This window comes from Ochotona curzoniae, unplaced genomic scaffold (assembly GCF_017591425.1).
Source record: "Ochotona curzoniae isolate NIBS_2020 unplaced genomic scaffold, NIBS_Ocur_1.0 scaffold_1037, whole genome shotgun sequence".
NCBI lineage: Eukaryota > Metazoa > Chordata > Mammalia > Lagomorpha > Ochotonidae > Ochotona > Ochotona curzoniae.
The window spans coordinates 8,156,489-8,177,125 of NW_024467083.1; the positions used below are offsets into that span (position 1 = coordinate 8,156,489).

Sequence of the window (20,637 nt, forward strand, 5' to 3'; positions counted from 1 at the left end):
AATTAAGCCTGTAAATTTGGAGTGAATCAAAACTGTGTCTATGCAAGTACTGTTGAAGAGAGAGAGAGAGTACAAGGGATATTTGGGGGAGCAGAGAGGTGGAGGAAGTGGGATTATCTTCTTGGAATTATACCCATGGAATACATAAAATAAGTTCCCTGTATATTAACCTCTTAAAAGTCTAAAAATGAAGCAAAACACAACAAATAACTTATACAATATTCTAGATGGATCGTATAGAAAGCAATCCTTTTTTATCGAAAGCAATCCTTTTTTTTATCGAAAGCATACAAAACTTTAACGGATTTTAATATATCCTGTCTTTAGTATTTTTAACTTAATACAACTTGACTGGATTCTCATTTGGGTACATATTTAATAACAGAAGGGATACAGTAGTCATTGATAATGCATTGTACTTTAGAACCATCTGGTTATATGTGCCTGGGGTTACAAGTTCTTGGATTGTCATGCTACTAACAAATATCTTCATATTCTTTTTCATTTTTCTGTGGTCCCACTGAAAAGTGCATACTTTACTGTCTTTGACCACTGATTGCACTTTCAAGCTACGTGCATAGAAGCTTGCACTAACCTCTGTCCCTGCCACTTGGTTCATTCATGAGCCCTTCCTCTGATCCAATACTTTCCCGTCTTAATTAGTTTATGGACCCATCTTCATCGGTCATACTAAAGAGAAGCAGGATTTTCAGTATCCTTATGGGTACTGACGGTAAAAGCTGGACTAAGAACTGAGATCTTCCAGGTTGGCGTACTCTTCAGAGCCTACATGGTTTTTCTTCAAGCTCAAAACCAGCCTCAAATTATCCACCTTGCTAAAGATTGTGGCCAGGCCCTTTGCTGAGTTCTTACCATGACCTGGCACTTTCTCCCAAGGGACAGACAACACAGATGCAACAAAGGTGAACTTGAAGACACATGGGAAGAAAAGAAGCAGGTGGGTTGGGTCTTGAGCCACCTGATTAGGAAACTCCAGACTGCAGTGGTGATGGAAGACATGGTTTTTGTGTGTGCTTAAATGATCAGGAGGACCAGGCTGGACCCAGAGAGGGCATCAGGCTCCTTGGCATTGGGAAAGCTATGTGCTACATGTTCCCACTAAGAAAAGAGAGGGCTTCCAGGGAGCATCTGTGTATCTTTCTGAGGGTGAGGGTCAGAAACGTTTGGGTAAAAGACTTCCTCCAGCAGCCACTTCCCCCAAGATCTGCCTCAAAATAAGCTGATCCCATTTCCCTCTCAGTCTTCTCTCCCAGTACCCGAGCATCAGAAACCTCCAGCTAATAACAGAATGGAGATCTGAGGACCCTTCACCTCCTGCTGTCTCCTGGATCCTTTCCTCTTTCACCTCATTTTTGCACAGCCCCTTGCTGGACTCCTGCACTCATCATAAATGCTGCAGTGCTCTGTTCCTAACCCACTCCCTGGCCCTTGCCCTATTTCTATATACATGACTGGTGTACCCATCGCTTCACAAAGCATTGATTCCAGAGGTTCCCCTTTAGTGTCCACAGGTCCATCCCAGGGTGACTCTCTTGTTGACCCTTAATCCTCTCTCTGCTGATAGTTCCATCTCTCTGTCCCTCCTTGCCACATGTTTTCCACAGGAGCAGAAGTTTGAATCTTTCCATTCTGTGATGTAACCTTTCTAATACAACCTTTTCCCTCTTCCCAATGCTGGCTAGCTAAGACACATTTTGTATAGGCACCTCTGTATTGCAGGGAGTTGAGGTGCATAGACTGAGGTCCTTTGGCTGTGTGTTAACTGTAAAGACCTTGTAAATTTTCCACCAACCCAGCACTTTAGGCGTATAAATTTGAACTTAAATGGATGTTACTTAAGTTAATAGAATATGCTTCATACACCCAGATTTAAGGGTGGAGATTCAGGTTCTTTACATGTAGGAAACAGGAAGAATTTCTTTCATGTTAGATCATTTCTAACATTATGGTGTAGCATTATGGTGTAGCAGTTTGAGCTGCCACTTGGGATGCTCTGCCTCTGATCCAGTTTCCCAATAATTTGAACAGGAAGGCAGTAGATGATGGCCCAAGAGCTTCAGCCTATCACCCAGGTTGGAGATAAGAATGGAGTTCCTGACCCCTAACTTCAGCCTTAGCTCAATCCTGACCATTGGGGCAACTTCGGAAGTGAAATCAGTTGGATTATTTCTCTGCCTCTTCTTATCTGTCACTACTCTTTTCAACTAAATAAATATGTCATACACACACACACATAAAGGAGTTCTAGGACAGAGGGGCAATATTTGCCTTATGCACTATTTCCACAGGGTGTAAGGAAGGCAATCAATTAGTAGAGGTTAAATAAATGAGTGGCTGGATAAGCACATTAGCACAAATGATATAATTAAATTTTTCATTGTTATCCACCAGAAAGCACAAAATAAAGAGCAAACAAGTTCTGAGGCCAAAAAAAGAAGATTTTCTTACCATTTGAGGGCAGAAGACAAACATACAACACATTGCAACCCAAAGGTACAAATTGCTCTGTTACAGGGCTATGAGAGGAGCAAACAACTTGTTTGAACTTGGTGTTGAATAAGGGGTTGGTAGGAATAGGGGACATGGGGTAGGACTGGCAAAAACAAATTGATTCACACCCTCTTCAAAGTGATGGAAGGGAGGGTTGCAAATATATGGCACAGAATAGGGCCTTTAGATTTTAGCCTTTTAAGATAAGTAACTTGGAAAACTTTGGCAGCCCCACAAATCCCATTTTAGCTGAAAACTACCTCTTTGGCCTCCTCTCTCCATGTCTGGTGCCTGCTTCTCTCTCTTTTTTTTAAGATTTATTTTATAGTTATTGCAAAGTCAGATTGACAGAGAGGAAGATATTCCCTCCGAAGATTCACTCCCCAGGTGACTGCAACGGCTGGTGCTGCGCCGATCCAAAACCAGGAGCCGGCAACTTCTTCCAGGTCTCCCAAATGGGTGCAAGAGCTCGAGGCTTTGGGAAGTCCTCAATTGCCTTCCCAGGCCACAAGCAGGGAGCTGAATGGGAAGTAGGGCTGCCAAGATTAGAATCGGCACCCATATCCCTACTCATTCAAGGCGAGAACTTTAGCCACTAGGCCACCGTGCCAGGCCCACCTGTTTCTCTTTTAAGTATGTGAGTTCAAAATCTCTCTGTTGTGCACATAGGATCTAGTTGGGTAGCTGGTGGCAAGTAAGTTTTTTAGTAAAAGCCCCAAACTAAGATAACTTAAGGCTTGCTGACTTTCCCTACCCATAATTCAAAAATTCTTCCTTAAAATTTTTAAAGATTTGTTTGTTTGAAAGGAAGAGCTCCAGAGAGAAGAGGCGAGACCTATCTACCATCCACTGATACACTCTGCAAATGGCTGCCATGTTTGGAGTTGGACCAGGCAAAGTCAAGAGCTAGGAACTGTATCTTGGTTTCCTCGAAGGGGGGCAGGAACAAAAGTGCTTGGGCCATCTTTCACTGCTCTTCATGCTCATTAGCAGAAAACTGTTTGGGAATAACTGGAACTCAAACAACTGCTCAAATGGCATGCTGACTTCATGGGCAGAAGCTTATTCTACTATGCCACAATGCTGGTCCTTGTTAAGGCCCTTTTTAAGCAAATATTCTCTTTTTCAAATTAATTTTTCCATAGGTTTTTTTAAGGACATATTTTAATTATTTGAAAGGCAGAATTACAGAATGGAGCAAGATATCATGGAGATGTGGGGAAGAGGAACCGTAACAGAGAGATCTATGCACAGGTCCGCAGGTTCACTCCCAGATAGCTACAAAGTCAGGAGTGGGCCAGAGTACAGCCAGAAACTTTCACATGGGTGGAGAGGCCCAAGCACTTGGGCCATCTTCTGCTATTCTCTAGCTTCTTTAGCAGGGAGCTGGATCAAAAGTATAGAAGCCAGCAATCCACTGGCGCCCATAAGCTGCTGGCAGCAGCTTAATCCACTGTACTGCAACACTGACTTTGTTAGTCTTTTTTTTTTACCCTGTACTGCAGGCATCTTTACAACTCCTAAGTCAGCTGAGACAGGATCTTTTCCAGCGCTTGTAGTGGAAAATGCTTATCACAATGTTGCTATTCTTCTTTCCTTCCGAATCAGATAAATACTCCCCTCCCATCTCAATGGTCTTTTCTTAGACTAATTCACCAATGCCTTCCTTTTCATGAGAGAGCCACAAATGATCAAGTATTTCCTAGGACAAGCTACAGCTTGCACAGAGGTATAATTAAAAGGTGTCACATATTTACCAACTGGTTCACCTGTAGTCAACATATGGGACTAGAAAAATCCTTCACTCTGAGAAAAGCATCCAGCTGCCTGCTGAGAAAACCATGTCAGCCTGACAGTGCCTGGCTTAATTACTTCAAACTTAAAATAATTAATAAGTTCCTCATTTTGCAACAGGAAAACACTTAATGCTGCTCAATAAAATAATTTACAGTCAGCATAACTTGGCTGCCAGTAGAAGCAGGATTTGGGATTTGTCCTTCCCTGTAACTGAGCAATTCATGCACTGCATATTTGAAACCATGCTTCCTTGCTGAGCCTCCTCCAGGAATGCGGATTCTGATCACTGCTCTTTCCCTAACAAACTCACAGTTGCTCAGATGCACTGGGGAAAGCCTTGCCATCCCTCCTCCGCCCTGTTACTAATCTTTCTGAGTCACAGGTTACTTACAAATGGTTTGAGGAAACTTTCAGCTCCAAAACCTAAAAGTTCCTATATAAATATAGGAACAGGGCGTGGGTAAATGGAAAGTTTCACACTAAGGAAAGGAAATTAAAAATCAGAGACATAGTAATGAAATAATACTGAAGACTGTGCAAAAGGGATCCAAATTTGATCTTCCAGTGTGGACTTACCACTGGATACCTTTTTAACATGATTATCTGAAAGGCAAAAGGGAAAATACACACAGACAGATGAAATCACCTATCTGTTGGTTCATTTCCCAAATGCCTGCAGCAACCAGGTCTGGAGTAAAGCAAGGCGGGACAGCCACAAATCTCCCCACAGCTGCCACCTGAGAGGCAGTACCCCAGTCCTTATGCATCACTGCTTCCCATGGTGCATACTGGCAGGGAGCTTGATTTGCAGATAGATCTGGTGCTTGAACACAAGACTCCAATATGAGATGTGGGGATCCCAGTGTCTTTAACTGCCATACCAAAAACAATACTCCTTCCATCTATTTACAGATGCCTGCTTGAGGTAATGTACATACGCAAGACAGTGAATGGAGTTGGTTTAATTGTTTAAAGAGAGGAGTTGATCTACAAATGATTTTCTCTTATGGGGAACAATTTTATTTGAAAATTGTACAGTAGAAAGCAGCATAGGAGGCTATGGTTTCTCCAAAGTCCTATTTCTGACATCTGACCTAAAAAGAGTATTGATTCCATCCTGAGAAGATTACTGTTAATGGAAACATATCCTTGGGAGTTCTGTGAAGCCATTAAAAACAGTACAGAGGTTCCGTAAAGGGCAGGAGTAAAGTCCCAAATGTTTACTCCTGAGGAAAGCAAAGGCTTCATCAGAGACAGAAGGAGAGGAGACTCTGAGTGACAGCTCACTGCACATCAAACTCAGTGTGTGCATGAAGCCCTTCAGAGCTTGATAAATCCTTGGTGTGAGATCCCATCTCCAGAGAATGCTGTCTCAGCAGGTATGTAATGACATCTGGAATCCACATCCTCGATGGAGACTGGGGTGTCCTAATGTGGTAATCAGGGGCCCATGTTTGGAGAAACACTGCAGTGACCAACAACACAGGGCTTGGGATTCCTCCCCAGTAGCCTGGGAATCACCAATGCAAATGAGATTGCAAACAGCTTCTGATATCCCAATACTCCAGTAAGTTTCCTTCCACTAAACCAAGCTGCAAATCGGCAGGGGGCAGAAGGCCAATCCACTGAAAAATACTCTTTTATAATCCATTTGTTTTTAGATCCTGCTTGTTCCTTGAGGTGGGGTTTGGGGGAATCTGAGGTGGGGGGAATGTCCATAAATAATCAAGAAAAAGCTCCCCCCCTGTAACCCACACACTCATACAAATTGTGACTTGATTTCATCAGGGGTTACACAGTCTCCTCCAAGACAAGTGGTTTTACTGCTTCTTCCTCTGACGAAGATGTCCTCCTCCTAAGGGCTGGACAGAGATAGCCTGATAAATCCTTTGTGCCCAGGCCCAGTGACATGTTCTGTAAGTCCAGGAGACTGTCTATAAACACAAGGACTCCCACCTCCAGCAGAGGTTGGAAGCACTGGAGCAGTGTTCACATGTGACTTGGGATAGTTCTAGACCCCAGTAAAACAAAATGCAATCTTCACCTCGTCTCAGTCTCCTGAAACACTTAAAAAAAAATCAAAGCCGTAGACACTTTCCCAAAATGAAGAAAAATCTCTAATTCAGACAAATTTCTGTGTTAAAAACAAAAATGAACAGCATGAAAGGTAGACCCCTTGCAGAGAACCAGAGATCCATCCCTTGTGGAAGCCTAGTGTTTAAACAACAGGCTTTGGCAATAAACAACTCAATGCCGAGGCCCCATACTGCCCTTTGTACTGTCTATGTGATCCAGTGTATGTCACTTACTCACTTACTTTTCTGAGGGTCAGTTTCTTTATGTACAAAATTAAGAATAATAAGACTTGGAGCAAGCATTGTGGTACAGGTTAAGCTGCCACCTACCAACTACCAACTTTCCAAATTTAGAACACCTATTTGAGTTCCAACTACCCTGTTTCTAATTCAATTTCCTGCTGATGCAGCTGGGAAGTTAACACATGGTGGCCCAAGTGCTGGAGTTCTTGCCATCCACATGGGAAGCCTGGATGGAGTTCTGGGATCCTGGATTCATCAAAGCCCAGCTCTGGCCACTGCTGCCATCCTGGGAGAGAACAGTGGATGGAATATCTGTCTTTCTGTCTCTATCACACTATATTACTCTAAATCTCAAATGAATAAGTAAATTTTTAAAAATACTTCTGGTAATATAAGAATTAATTGACACAACTTAGTAGAATTTGGTACAGGGTGGAATTCTGCTTTAATGGTAATTATTTTCACAGCATTCAAGGTCCATAGGGTAGGTATTTCTCTATTATTTATCAGTTCAATCCCAGCACAGATCCTGGCAAATGGTTCATGTTCTATAAATACTTTGGAATAAAAGCAATAAGGAAATCCTGAGGAAGGAAAGCAGGTAGAGAAAAAGAAAGGAAACGAAGAACAATCCTTGGACAATAAAGAAACTAATTCCAAGACAGTGATAGGGAAGAAGTGTCCAGGAAACATAATCCAGAGACTTCAGACTATGCTATACTAACAAGAAAATGTAAAAACATATGTCTACGTGTCTAAACAGAAAGTCAGAGTCAGGAGCCTCTGCACGGTCCTTCCGGGGTACTAGCCTCTAAGCATGTGTCTTGCAGGGTAACAGTGCATGAAAAAAGAGCTACTCCATGATACATGCTAGAATTTACCTCTCAGGGATCCATTGGAGCAGGAGTGTGATATGGAATAGACCTTGTTCCAAAGCAAGAGAGGAATACCCTACTGATGTCTTCCACATCACACCTCCTGGTACCACGAACAAGGACAGGTGGCAAATGGGATATAGGAATGCATATCCTGAAAATAATAAGCAAAAATAAGCATATCAAATGTCTTTACTACCTCATAATATCATGGGATTTCCAAATGGTATTTGGTGTGCTCAGGAGCATAGTAAAGCTCTCAACGAAGTGCAATACATTGTACATGGAGGCATTAAACCTTGTGTTATTCTTTCTCTCCCCCCACCCCCCGCACCCACACACATAACAAAACACACACATTCCTCTTTCCATAGTTAGACAAGAATCTTCTGCTACTAAGTGCTATTCTAGACCTCAAAAGGAGAAAGAGAGGCCTAAGTACTTCTTGATGGCTAACGCTGATTGACAAGCATCAGGAGACACTAGAGAGAGATATTCCTAACCTATTAACTACTTAAAAAACACATTTATCGTTCAAGCAAACATGGCTGCTTTGGCAGTGAACAATCAATCTACATGGACCAGGTCAGTACATTCAGGACAATTAAACTGTGGCACATTTATTCCTTTTGCTAATATATACATTCAGTGGAGACAGCCACATGATCAAGTCCCTAAAATCTATCAGTACAAAAATTTGGTCATAACAACAACTCAAATACATATCCGACATAGTCCTTTTTAACACTGTTAGATACAATGTTAATGTGCAAAATTCCTAGACTAGCTCCAATTCTCTCTGAGTAGCCTGTCAGAACTTTTAATTCCTTAGAATTGCTGTTCTCTCATCTATCCTCCAGGTAAGGTGTTTCAGCTAGGTTTTGTAGTGAAAAAAGAAAACAGTTTTCAAAATCTCAGTGACAGACGATAACAAACATGTTACACATCATTGGCAGCCACGTGTGGGCAACTGCAGCTCTGCCCAGTTTTGTCATCTAGGATTGGATAAGGACTAGGATTACATTTTGGATTAGGAGCAGCTCCTGTTTGAGACATGCTCATTCTCCCAGCAGAGAAAAAAATAAGAGTGCTGATAGAATGTCTCTTATATCTTCAGTAGCACCAATCATATTTAATCACAGTGGCAGAAGGTAGTTTTATAGCCAACAGCAGTGAAGTATATGCCTTTGTTACAACATTGCAAGGGTCATGGCTACAGATGAGCAAGTATAATCTTATAAGTAATGCTGTTAATATTTGTGTAGAATACAACCTACTGCAGTAAGTAACCAATACTGAATCTTTTTCATCTTAATATCCCTAGGGCCTCGCACAGGTGTCCAATGAATATTTATTAAGCTGCACTGAATATTCATTGTATTGAATGAATATATCATTTCAGTATAAGTCAGTCATGTGAAAGAAAGCATATTTTTATCATTGTAGCTATAACCTCTATTATGATCAAATGGCATTTTTAATTAGTCTTGTATAACTACTACTTAACTAAGAATTCTACAGGTAACAATAGATTTCATTGATTACTCTTAGCAGTTTCACAATCTGAAAGAGAATAGCAAATAATTATTAGGAAGACTTTAACATGTACAGTCATTTGTTGACACAAAAAATCACAACTCTTTTTGAAAATACTGCTGATAATGTCAATCAAATCCTGAAAAATGCAGAACTTGAATCTTAAATTCAAAATTGTATTTTTTTATTTTTACCAGAAACACTATAGGGAGAAATACCAAAAACAATACATGAAGATATGAATGATTCCTTTTCCATAATGAACTGAAAATCAGAAGGTGTCTTGAACAAGTTGATTGGAGGCAGTCACTGCAATTGTTACAAGGCTGAAGTACAAAATGCAGACTGTGTGTTCAGCCTGGATGAACTCAAAATATAATAAAAGTTTGGGATATGTTTGGACAAGGGTTGGTTATGCTGCTTTGGGATAAGAGTTCATGCAAAATGAAAACCCTGAGACTCTGCCAGCCTCCTCTTAGGGACCTGGGTATAGAGGCTACGCTACAGCACACTTCCCTATCACAGAAATCAGTCATTTTAATTTGCATCCATTTCAGGAGTTGGTCACGGGCAAATTCACACATCCAGAAACTGGCTTTTCCTCAAAGATACCAGTATGCTACACATTACATTACAAGAACCAGGACTAATACCTTTATCCTATAAAACAATGCAGTCCCCTCCTAATTGCAACTGGAAATTGTACCAAAGTTATCATTTGTGCTCAGTGAGTTTGTGAATTAATTCATTATGCTGTTAAAATCCCAGAGTCTCTTATCACCTGCCGCTTTGAAGACTCCGGTTGCATTAACAACGCTGCCCCCTCAGCTGCCAACTGCAGGAGCTGGAGGCGGCTAAGAAGTGAATCCTTCAACTGAGAAATTTCACCTAGGGGAGGAGACGTAGCTTTGACTTGCAAACAGGGCCCAGGCACCCAGCAGAGCTTTCCTGAGAACCACCTGAATCATCGATCCATAAAACCATCATGAAAGTCAATGTGTCCTCCAGCACAGATTAGAGTCAGGCTTAGATAAAATGCTGTCGGTAATGATAACCCTGTTCTCTGACCATGGACAAGGCGAAGGGATCAGTTGTGTTTTACTTTGAGGAAATCGTGCGCATACTCTAGCCTGAAAGCAGTAGTCAGGAAAGCCATGCCAGCCCCTTGGTTGCGATTCTTTTCTAAATACAAGTGACTTTTATATGTAGAAGTTGACATGATCTTCGTGGAAATAAGTCTGTATTTCTGATTAAGAGAATATTTATTTGTACAGTGCCACCCTAAGCCTCATACATTTGCCTGGCTGCCAAGCTGTAATTAATTTGCTGGTGTGCACTGCCTGTCCCGGGATTTCCATGGAGCCACACTAGTGCTTCTCATTAAAACGAATCCTGAAGGCACTTTGTTGTTGTTTAGTCTCCAAGAAATATTGACAGTGGTTTTCTTTTTTCCCTCCATCAACATCATTGTTTTATAAATGCTGAACGTAAAAGAATCTTTTTTTTTTTTTTGCATACGTTTGAAGTTTCCCTTATCAATAATTCATTCAAAATCACAGAGGAGCAAAATAGCTGGGTGGTCAGAACTGTAGCCCTGTTAGGGAACTCGCATCTGCTTGTAAATCATCACAGACGTGAGATGAAACTTGGTGGAGGCGCAGTGGCAGCCCTAAGTCCACAGATTCCGCTTTGTGCTCACTTCAGCTGTGCCTTTGAACTGAGCTTCGGGCTTGTTTGTGCCAGCCTTCCCAACCACAGCGCCAGGGTGTAGGCACTCTCGCCTCCATTTTTGTTTGTTAAAAGACGCCTCCTGAAGGAGTTCACATAGCGTTTTACCTTTGTCTTGTGTCATGGAAAATTATCTCTTTATATTGAAATTCTATTTGCCTTATTTTTATACGGTGCCCAACGGGAAGGGATTATGCCTGCTCTCTAATATTCAGTGCCGGCCCGAATATGTTGCCGCTACTAAATAAATGTAAAATTGCAAGAATCCTATCATTCCTGCTGTGAAGAATATCTATTTAAGAACAGAAGAATAAAATTGAATCTTATGACACATTTGCCAAAGATACTCTGTACACGACTCAGATATAAAAAGCCAGACTCTTATTTTACTTGTCCTGTCAGATGAAAAGGCCATGCTATTTAATTATTCCAACCATAGGGTAAAGAAAACAGCCATTAGCTCTTTTGTTAAAACATTTGCCCCTTCATCATTGATTCAAAAGTTAATAATGCCAGGGGTTTTCTATGTCAAGGCATGAGTTTAGAAATTAGTGAATCTTACTCCAGAAGTCTAAGTTAGTGATAAAATGTTATTTAGAGTGTATGTAACAAGTTGTGATATATCTTCTGGAGATTATTAGACATCTTGGAGCTAATATTATTTATTACAACAAAAGGAATGTAAAAGAGCTGCTTAAAGAACCCTGCTTATACACTTACACCTGAAAAGTGATCTCTTGGGATACTCAGAAACCTATTTAAACATCCTCAGAAACTGAAAAAGCACATCCTTTGATGTGTCTACACATTACTCAAAAACAATGGAAGATTTTATCTCACCTGAAATAAGTCCTTATGTCACATTATTTTATTCATGACAATATGTAGTACTGTGTAAAAGTGGTTACTGAATGAAAAGTACCAATCATATTTTCATAAGTTGCTTTCCTCTCCTCAACAAAATCTGTTTTTTTCTCTTCACTTTTCAGCAGCAGCCAAAACTTTCCGGCTCATTTCATGTAACTTATCTGGGAAACAAACTTTTAGAGAGCTTTTAGAAAGTGGTTGCTAAAGAACACAAAGCCAGAGTGACTTTACCATAGAAGGCCTGAATGAAAACACAACTCCTCAACTATTTGTTTAGCTCTGGATTTTCTGTAGTGACAGGTAGTACTTGGGGTATGCCTAACACAAAGTATAAATAAAGCAAACAGTATTCTATCTCATCTTGTATAGAAATATAAAGTGTCAAAGGTTTTATAAATGAAGAAATATGACAGATTAAAGCTGCATATTACAGTACCTCAACAGCAAGTAGCAGTGAATGTTTGGCCGGGACAGTAGCTGTTGCATGGAATATCTGTATCATGTATTCAAGCTGCTGGGTCCAGTTCTTGCCTTCAGTTCCTGACTCTTGCTTTCTTACTGCATATACCCTGGAAGCCAGCAGTAAGGACAAATAACCATGCTCCTGACACCCACAGGGGAGAAGTAGACTGTGTTCTTGCTTCCTGACATCAACCCTGGTCTAGAGCTGGTTGTTCTGGCTCTTGAGTAGTAAACCAATGGATGAGATCTCTCCCTCCCTCTCTCTCTAATACACACACACACACACACATACTGCCTCAAACAAATTTTAAAAATATTTAGTGTTTTATAACTTGTCCAATGCCAGAGTAGGAAACCCATCTCTGAAGCATGACGGTTTCTGACCTTTACCAGGTAATATGTACATTATCAGTCTTACAGTTGATTGAACAGTCACATACAAAAAATGCAACTAGATGCTGTTGGTCAGTGTTCTCACAGACAGAACATGAATTTTCACATTTGATCCAGTTTGGTTTTACATTTTTTAAAGTGCTTTATAATCTGCATACATTTCAGGTTTATAGAGGACACAGCTCTTGGAGGAATAGCTTCCTAATGTATTCAAACATTGGAATGCAGATGTCTCTTTGATAGACTAATTTCACTATTAGCTAAAATCTATTTTTGACAAAAGCTCAACACACAAGAATCATGAACCTAAATTATTTTATTTAAGAGGCAGAGAGATGGAGAGAAAGGGATTTACCTGCTGGTTTATTCTCCAACTGCCCCACTTCAAATTAGATTTACTAAATATATAGATGGACAAAAAATGGATGGCCTATCTAAGGAAAGATAACTTCTACAGATCTAATTTGGCACAGATTGCCTAATAATGCTGCTTCAAAATTAATGGTCAAATATATTAATGGAAGAAAGCACTTTCGTTGCTGCTCCTTGCAACTGCCAGGCAACATCTTCAATATGAAAAGTGTCCGGGACAATAAAGGTGCTTAGAAGATCATGGAGAAGGAGCTGCTTGCTTTTCAGCCACCTTAGAGACAACATCCGGTTCCTTTCTTCTGTATACCCTCCCCAGCCCTGGAAAGCCCTGTAGCTGTTTGGAGGCTCTTCTGACACATCTCTCCTTTTCCCAGTATTTCAAAGAAAAACCATTTATCTGTATTAACTAAAACTATAAAATAGAAAAGAAAGAGACTAAAAATTATTAGCATAAGAATGATATCAAACATAATCTTTGTATATAGTGACAAGGATTGAGCAACACTTAAGCTTAAATATCCTGGCATCAAGTCAAATAGTAAAGGCCAGCATGTACGCAACAATTCAGGTGCTCTTTGGCAGTGTCTCGGTCAGAGTCCCAGCTTCTTTTTGATATATATTCTGAGAAGAAAAAGATGATGCTCCTGTCATGGTGGGGGTATGTGTGCAAATACACATGTGTGCCCATCTGTCTGCGTAAGTAAATAAAGAAAGAAAGAAAGAAAGGAATAAATTTGGTGTTTCAGAAAACCTCCAAAGGTGAGCAATCAGGGTATAGAGCACTACGGTAATAAAATGATTAGCAGCTGAGACAGTTCTTGTCTGACTTTCCTCATTGTGTTTTATCAGCCCTTGACCTCAGTAGACTCAGTGACCTTAAACCATCCACCTCCAGTTTCTCTGCTGTGTGACAGGACAGTAATTGTTTCTCAGAATCCTAGTTCTACCACTTCCAGCTCTACTGCCTTGGGGAGATGATTAGCCAGTTTTAATTTTTTCCCTGAAAACCAACAAAATAATAGTATCTGCAAAGATACACCAACAAGTTGGTGGAAAAATACAAGTAAAGCTTAAGTTTATTTTAGTGTAAACAAAACTGAAATTCATGCACAGTCTTTTCATAATACACATTTTTCATAAAGTTTTTGAAGAACAGGGAAAGGGCTAAGAAGCAAATAAATGAGTTAATATATGAAAGTTATGTGAATAATATACGGCTTACAATTGACCTTAAATGATTCATAGCCTTTTAATAATCTCTATTCACATTGAAAATTACATAACTTACATCCATCTAGGAGTCTGAAAGATTCTTATCATGTAATGAAGACCTCTAAAACTAAAACTCAAACCGAATATTAATAAATACTTTTATTTTTGAGTCCACAAAGAATTTGTGTAAAATTAAATTTAGATTTTCATGACATAGTTTGTTTTGGTTAGACCAGTCGTATTTGTAGATTTGTAGTGAATTCCCAAATGCATTATTTAAAAATTTGTGCTACCAATATACACTGAAATATTCACTTCTGCAAGAGACATTGGCAGTAATCCAGAAAATGATGATTTGAAAACTACTTCTAAATCAACTTCATTTTTCAGGCTTCTAAGATAGAAAGCAAATAATTGGTTTTGCTTTTGTTGTCTCATCAGACCCAGAATTGTTGTTGTTTTTTTTTAACTTTACTTACTAATCTGAGAGGAAAGAAATCTTTAATTCCCAGACAGTGAGAGCTCTGCAGGAGATCCTTAGACCACCAGGAATCATTCAGGGACCACCTGACAGAGCCATCTCTTAACACATGTATCTGAGCCGTGCTTTAAACATTGATCTCACTGTTATTAACTTCTAGAGTAAATTTCTGTATATGCATTTTTGGATAGAGCATTTGGAACCCACATTGGAATTTATTTAGCACCTCAACAACAATTCTACTACATTAATTTTTTTGTTTGCTTTCTCTTCTATTCACAACTCAAGAACTTAAATTAGGCTGGCATAATTAAAAATGAATGCAAGTTAATATTATCAAATTATTGTATGTAGAGAATAGCTTTTCTAAACCTAGCAAAAGAAAGTCTGTACAGAAAATATCCTAAAAGGCACTTTTCAAATTTTTATCATAGTACCTAACCAATGAAAAGTCATGCTGCCTCAAAATATATTGGATGTACTGAACTGTGTCTTCAAAGAAAAGGTTGTTTTATGAAGGAAAGGAACTAGCTTTTTTTTTTCTGATCAGAAGATTATCTAGTTTGAAGTGAACTGTTATCTCAAAATAAATGAGAAGCAGCAATGGAAGCTAAGTGAAAACCCAGGAGACAATGCTTGCTTTGAACTGAGAGTGGAGGCAGCACTGTAAAATGTATAAATGTCTGGCCAGATCAGCAGATGTGAGTCCTTCAGCTCCGTGAAGCATGGTAAATACGCACAGTCTATTTGACAACCATCAAAGTTTTCAACAAGAAATTTGTTTTCAAATTTCCCAGAGTGTTGATCATACCCTTTAGTTTCACAGGATGGACAGAAAATACATAAATCGATTGATCAATGGATAGATAGATAGATAAAATAAAACTTCATTTTCATTTTTAAATTATATAACTCCAATGAAATCCTTTACAATTACCTCTTGATAAGCATTAACAGCAATCAGGTGACCACTAGAGAAAGGCAATAGGTAAAAGCTGTACCCCTAACAAAAAGTTTCACATAGACAATTGAATGATAACATAATCGCTGTTCAGTCTAGTTTTAAAACAATATCCACAAAGCTACTCTGGGATAATCTTCTCCAAGAAAATTAAAGTTTTCGACTACTTCACATTGAACTTCCAATGTTCCACTTAAATTTGCCAACTTGTTCTTTCCAGAAGAATGAATCTAGTTATTCCTAAAAGCAGAAGGAAAAATTCACAGCTACTCCAAACCTTTATATTCTACTTTTTCTTACTACTCACTAGGAAAGCTGTCTTTTAATCCTCTATCACCAGGAATTAGAGCATGTGACTTTACAACTAAACAAAACAAAACCAAAAGAGTCATTAAATTTGTCTTTTTTGTTTTGTAAAGGCAAAATGTCACTGGAAATGACATCTATTGTTTTGTTCAAAATTTTAAAAAAGTATACTGAATGCAAGAATTTCTCCAAACTTTCAGAGAGGCTGGAATAGCAGCATAACAGGCCAATCCTCTGCCTTTGGCGCCAACATCTGCTATGGGCACAGGTTCACGCACCAGCTGCTGCACTTCCGACCCAGCTCCCTACATGTGACCCGGAAAAATAGCAGAGAACAGTCCAGATCTCTGTCTTTTGCTTTCTCGTCCTCTCTTACTGTGTCTCCTTCCCTCTATAAAATCTACCTTTCAATTAAAAATAAGTAAATCTCTAAAAATAAAGAATGTAGAGTCAGAATTATATGAATTCTACAGTAAATAAGAAAATAATCTTTCTGCTCAAGATATAAATACTCTTTGGGTCCAATTTGCAATTGAACTTCCATCAACACTTTTGCTCTGGAAAATAGCACATTAAAGAATGGGAAAGATATCTGTTTAAGACATTAACATTCAATTCTCATTACCAACATTATAATTATTGAGCAGAGGATTTCTAAAATTAGAAGCCCAAAATTATAACTGCTGGGTCAAATTCATCTTCAAAGGCAGTACTAAGCAGTTAATTAGGCTATTTCTGCAAGGAAAGACCTGGTAAATCAATATGATCTAATAAGCTTTTGGCCAGGGCAAAAGAAGAGTGATCACAATTGCTTGTCATGTGTTTACTCTTCAGGCCTTTTATTGGGCAAGTCCTCCTGAAAAACAATGCAATCAAAGGGAAAGAAGCAAAGAGATTTTTTTAATGGAAGAATTCTGGCTTCAGGATACTATTTTATATATTGAAGATATATAAACCTGCTTTGGAAATTCTCCCTAACTTTATAGTTTGAGCTTCATAAGCTTGATAAATGGCTGTTTTCCTCTAACCTATTCAACAGAAAGAACAGTATGACCTGAACATTCATGTTTTTAAAGTACAGCACATGAATCTGAGAAAGTTACCAGCTTTTCTGATTTGATTCAGCATAGTACAAAAACGAGTTGGCTTATATTGCAACAGGACGAAAATACCTTCAACTTTAAATAACTCACTTAGCTTCTCCAGGTCTCATCTTGGTTGTTGAACAACAAAATAGTTAAGTCAAATGTTTCCTAACCTTTCTTTGTTTATAGGAATTTGATTCATATATATAATTCACATGCATAAAAACCTAATACTTGTTAAGCAGTAAACATGTTATCTAAGATTATTACACTACAAGTTAAGAATGTGACAAGAGGAGAGATCATACTGAACTCTACTCAGAATGCAGCAAAGGCAATCGGAAAACTAAAGTCAATGAACAAAATAAACTCAATACCTAGAAATTTTCCTAAAGAGAATACAAAGAGTAGGAAGGATTTTTGATATACGAGTTTATCAAGATTCTTGCTGATTAAACATTGTGTTGGTCAGGGTTCCCAAAAGGTACAGAATTGGTAGGATATACATGCAGATATACACGGGCATTTGTCAAGATAATTGCTCACGATATTATCTCAGTTTAGAAATCCTTGACATTTGCAAATGGAATACTCTGCGAAGCCTATAGTGGGGCTCAATTTGAGCCTCAGAACCAGTGATGTCTAGGATTTAATGCTCAACTGGAATTTTGAAAACCTGAGTGCCATATTGCAAGCCATTGGTATAAGTAGTGGAGTCCAAAGGAAGCCACTGACAACCAAGACAGGACTGGAGTGTGTCCTAGCTAGCTCCAGACCACTAGCCAATCACATTCACACTGAAGCTGAATCTCACCTAGTCCACTCAGCCTCACATAACTGTCTTTCTGGGAGCCCAAGAATTGTGGCACGGTGGGAAAAAGCCACCACCTGCAATGCAGGCATCCTGTATGGACTCCAGTTTGAGTCCTGCTTCTCCACTTTTGACTCAGCTCCCTGCGTGCCTTGGGGTAAATAACAGAAGAAGGCCCACGGGCTTGCCTCCTTATACTCAGATGAACCAATAGTCTGTGGCTTATGCAAGGCAGCACTGGCTATTGCAGGCAACTAGGGAATGAACTAATAAATGAAAAATACTCTACTTTTTCTAACTCGGCCCTTAAAGTAAGTAAATAAATATTGGGTTTTTTTTTTAAATCTCTTTTGGAAGCTCCCCCACAGACATACCCAAAACAATGCTTTCTTGAGCTTCTAGATATTCCATAATCCTGTTGCCACCTAAAATCAACCATCACAAATTATCAAGAAACGATGATAATGAGTTTATCTAGATATCAAGTTTAAGGTTTTCCCAAAACTTACTTAACAGGATTCTTTCTATATCAGTGCTATATACACCAAAGAAAAGGAATCAGAATTAAGGCTAATAAAAGAGCTTTAGAGCAGCCTGACTACAGTGTGGTTAGAGAGGTCCTGAATCACATCACTGCATTTCCCATTCTTTTGTTCACTCAGGACCAAGTGAACCAAGTGCTTGGACTTGGAAGTAGAAGAAATATGATGAATGTAGTAAAGTACCTGGTGTGTAACATGGATTTTATGACAAAAAAAAAAGAGAGAGAGAGGAAACATGGATTACTAGTTGGAGTTGAATATAATCATGGTTTCTGAGTGTAGGTTGAAGCAGTTAAGATTCATGTATTCGAGGCTTCAAGTATCTTAAGATGGTAGAATGAGTGGCACTGTGATGGATTTCCTAGTTTGAGGTTTGAGGGGGCGTCTTTGATAATGGAATAGATGTCAGAGTCACGATCATGATGATATACCAGAGCAGAGAATCCAAACATCTAGCTAGGTTGTTTAGATCACCCCAAAAGGATCTAGGCAAGCAGGCTTTTGTGAGATTCCATCCTTACCTATGCATTTCTGATATTAGTCCTTCTTAGTTTAAGTCAAAACACTGTGGCCTATAACCAACAGCAAATGATTTCAAAACATTAAAATAAAAGCAATGACGATTTATAAGAACAAAATACTTACAATGGCCATAGTTTAAGAAGTGATGAGAGTTTATGTGATAAGGAAATTTGCTTATTTCTGTAATTTACAATATCTTAAGATAATCACTGAAGTGATGCGTAATAACATTACAAAACATATTATAGGAAGCAATATTGACAAGTATCTGGGAGCTACAAAATTTCCACAAGAGTCGCATTGATGGCATTGCCCCTACTAAAACAACCAGGGAAGGATAAGCATCCCTTCTTCAACGATGCTTCCTATACAGTTAGCATATCAAATAATCATAAACATGTGTCTCTCTTTTACACAGCGAACAGGCAAAACTTTTGAAATGTTTTGAGAAAACACTAGATTTGAGATTAAGATATCATTTAGGATTTAAGTGAAGGAAAAGACTAGGCAAAAATCCCAAAGGTTCTGAACACTTAACTAAATAAGACCTGAAGTCATTAATAAAGCAATACTTAGCTATCTATTAACTAAAGTGACAATAAAAATTATCAAAAATTCAAAAAGTAACTATAAACAATAATTGAAAATGAAGCAAAATCTTTGTATCCTAGGAAAGCCTCTGGCATTATAGTATAGCAGGCTAAGTCATTGCTTACGGCACCAACATCCTATATCAGAGCAGCATTTCCAGTCTCACCTACCCTGTTTCCAACCTAGTTTTCTACCAATGCAGCTGTGCCAGCAGTACAAGCCAGCCCAGGTGCCTCTGACCCCATGTGGAAGATCTAGATAGAATCCTGGCCTAGACTTAGCTATTATGATCATTTAGGAAATGAACCCACAAATGGAGAGTTTTTCACTGCTCCTCTCCTTTCCCCTCGTCACATCCCATGCTGTTTCAAATTAAAAAGGTCTTTTTGGAAAAGCACAGATAAATCTGTCTGACCACCTAGGTTTCCTTTTCCAACATAAAACATCTCCACAAACTTTCTTAAACTTTAAATATACTTCTAAATTTTGTGCTATATTTTCTACTTTCAATTTTGAAACATCATGCAATTTTTAAAAGAGAATTATTCTTTTTCTCTTAACAAAATCACATCCAGGACCAGCACAGCAGCCTAGTGACTAAATCCTTACCTTGCATCTGTTGGGATGCCAAATGGGTGCCAGTTTGTGTTCCAGCTGCTCCACTTCCCATCCAGCTCCCTGTTTCTGACCCGGGAAAGCAGTAGAGGATGGGCCAACACCTTGGGACCCTGAACCTATGTGGGAGACGAATGGGTTCCTGGCTCCTGGCTTCAGATCACCTCAGCTCCAGCTGTTGTGGCCATTCGTTGGGTGAATCAGTGGACAGGAGATTTTTTGGTTTCTCCTCTCTATATATCTGCCTTTCCAATAAAAATAAATAAGTCTTTAAAAAAAATCCCAAGTACCTTGCTTATTGAAGTCATTTGTTTAACGTACTAATTTGGTAGCTTCATATACATATAGATCCTATAATTTTTACCCATTAGTAATCTTTTTAAAAAATCAATCTTTTGTTCATTCTGGTTCACTCTCCAAATGGTCCCAATGGCCAGAGCTGAGCCAATACAAAGCCCGAAGCCAGAATCTTCTTCTGAGTTTCTCACTGGGAGTAGGTCTTAAGCCATCTTCTGCTGCTTTCCCAGGTGCATCAGCAAGAAGCTGGATCATAAGTGGAGCAGCCAGGACATGAACCAGCACCCATATGAGATGCCAGTGCCACAGGCAGAAGCATAGCCTGCTACACCAGATCTCCAGTAAAGTAACCATT

General features: G+C 39.1%; 1 long non-coding RNA gene across 1 annotated transcript in view; it reads right to left on the minus strand.

The window, feature by feature from the left end:
- Positions 1–6,921: 6,921 nt before the first annotated feature.
- LOC121168602 overlaps positions 6,922–20,637 on the minus strand; it is a 130,638-nt gene continuing 116,922 nt past the window's right edge. Inside the window, exon 4 of the long non-coding RNA XR_005885734.1 lies at positions 6,922–7,655. This is a non-coding gene — a long non-coding RNA (uncharacterized LOC121168602). The remainder of the gene's footprint in view (positions 7,656–20,637) is intronic.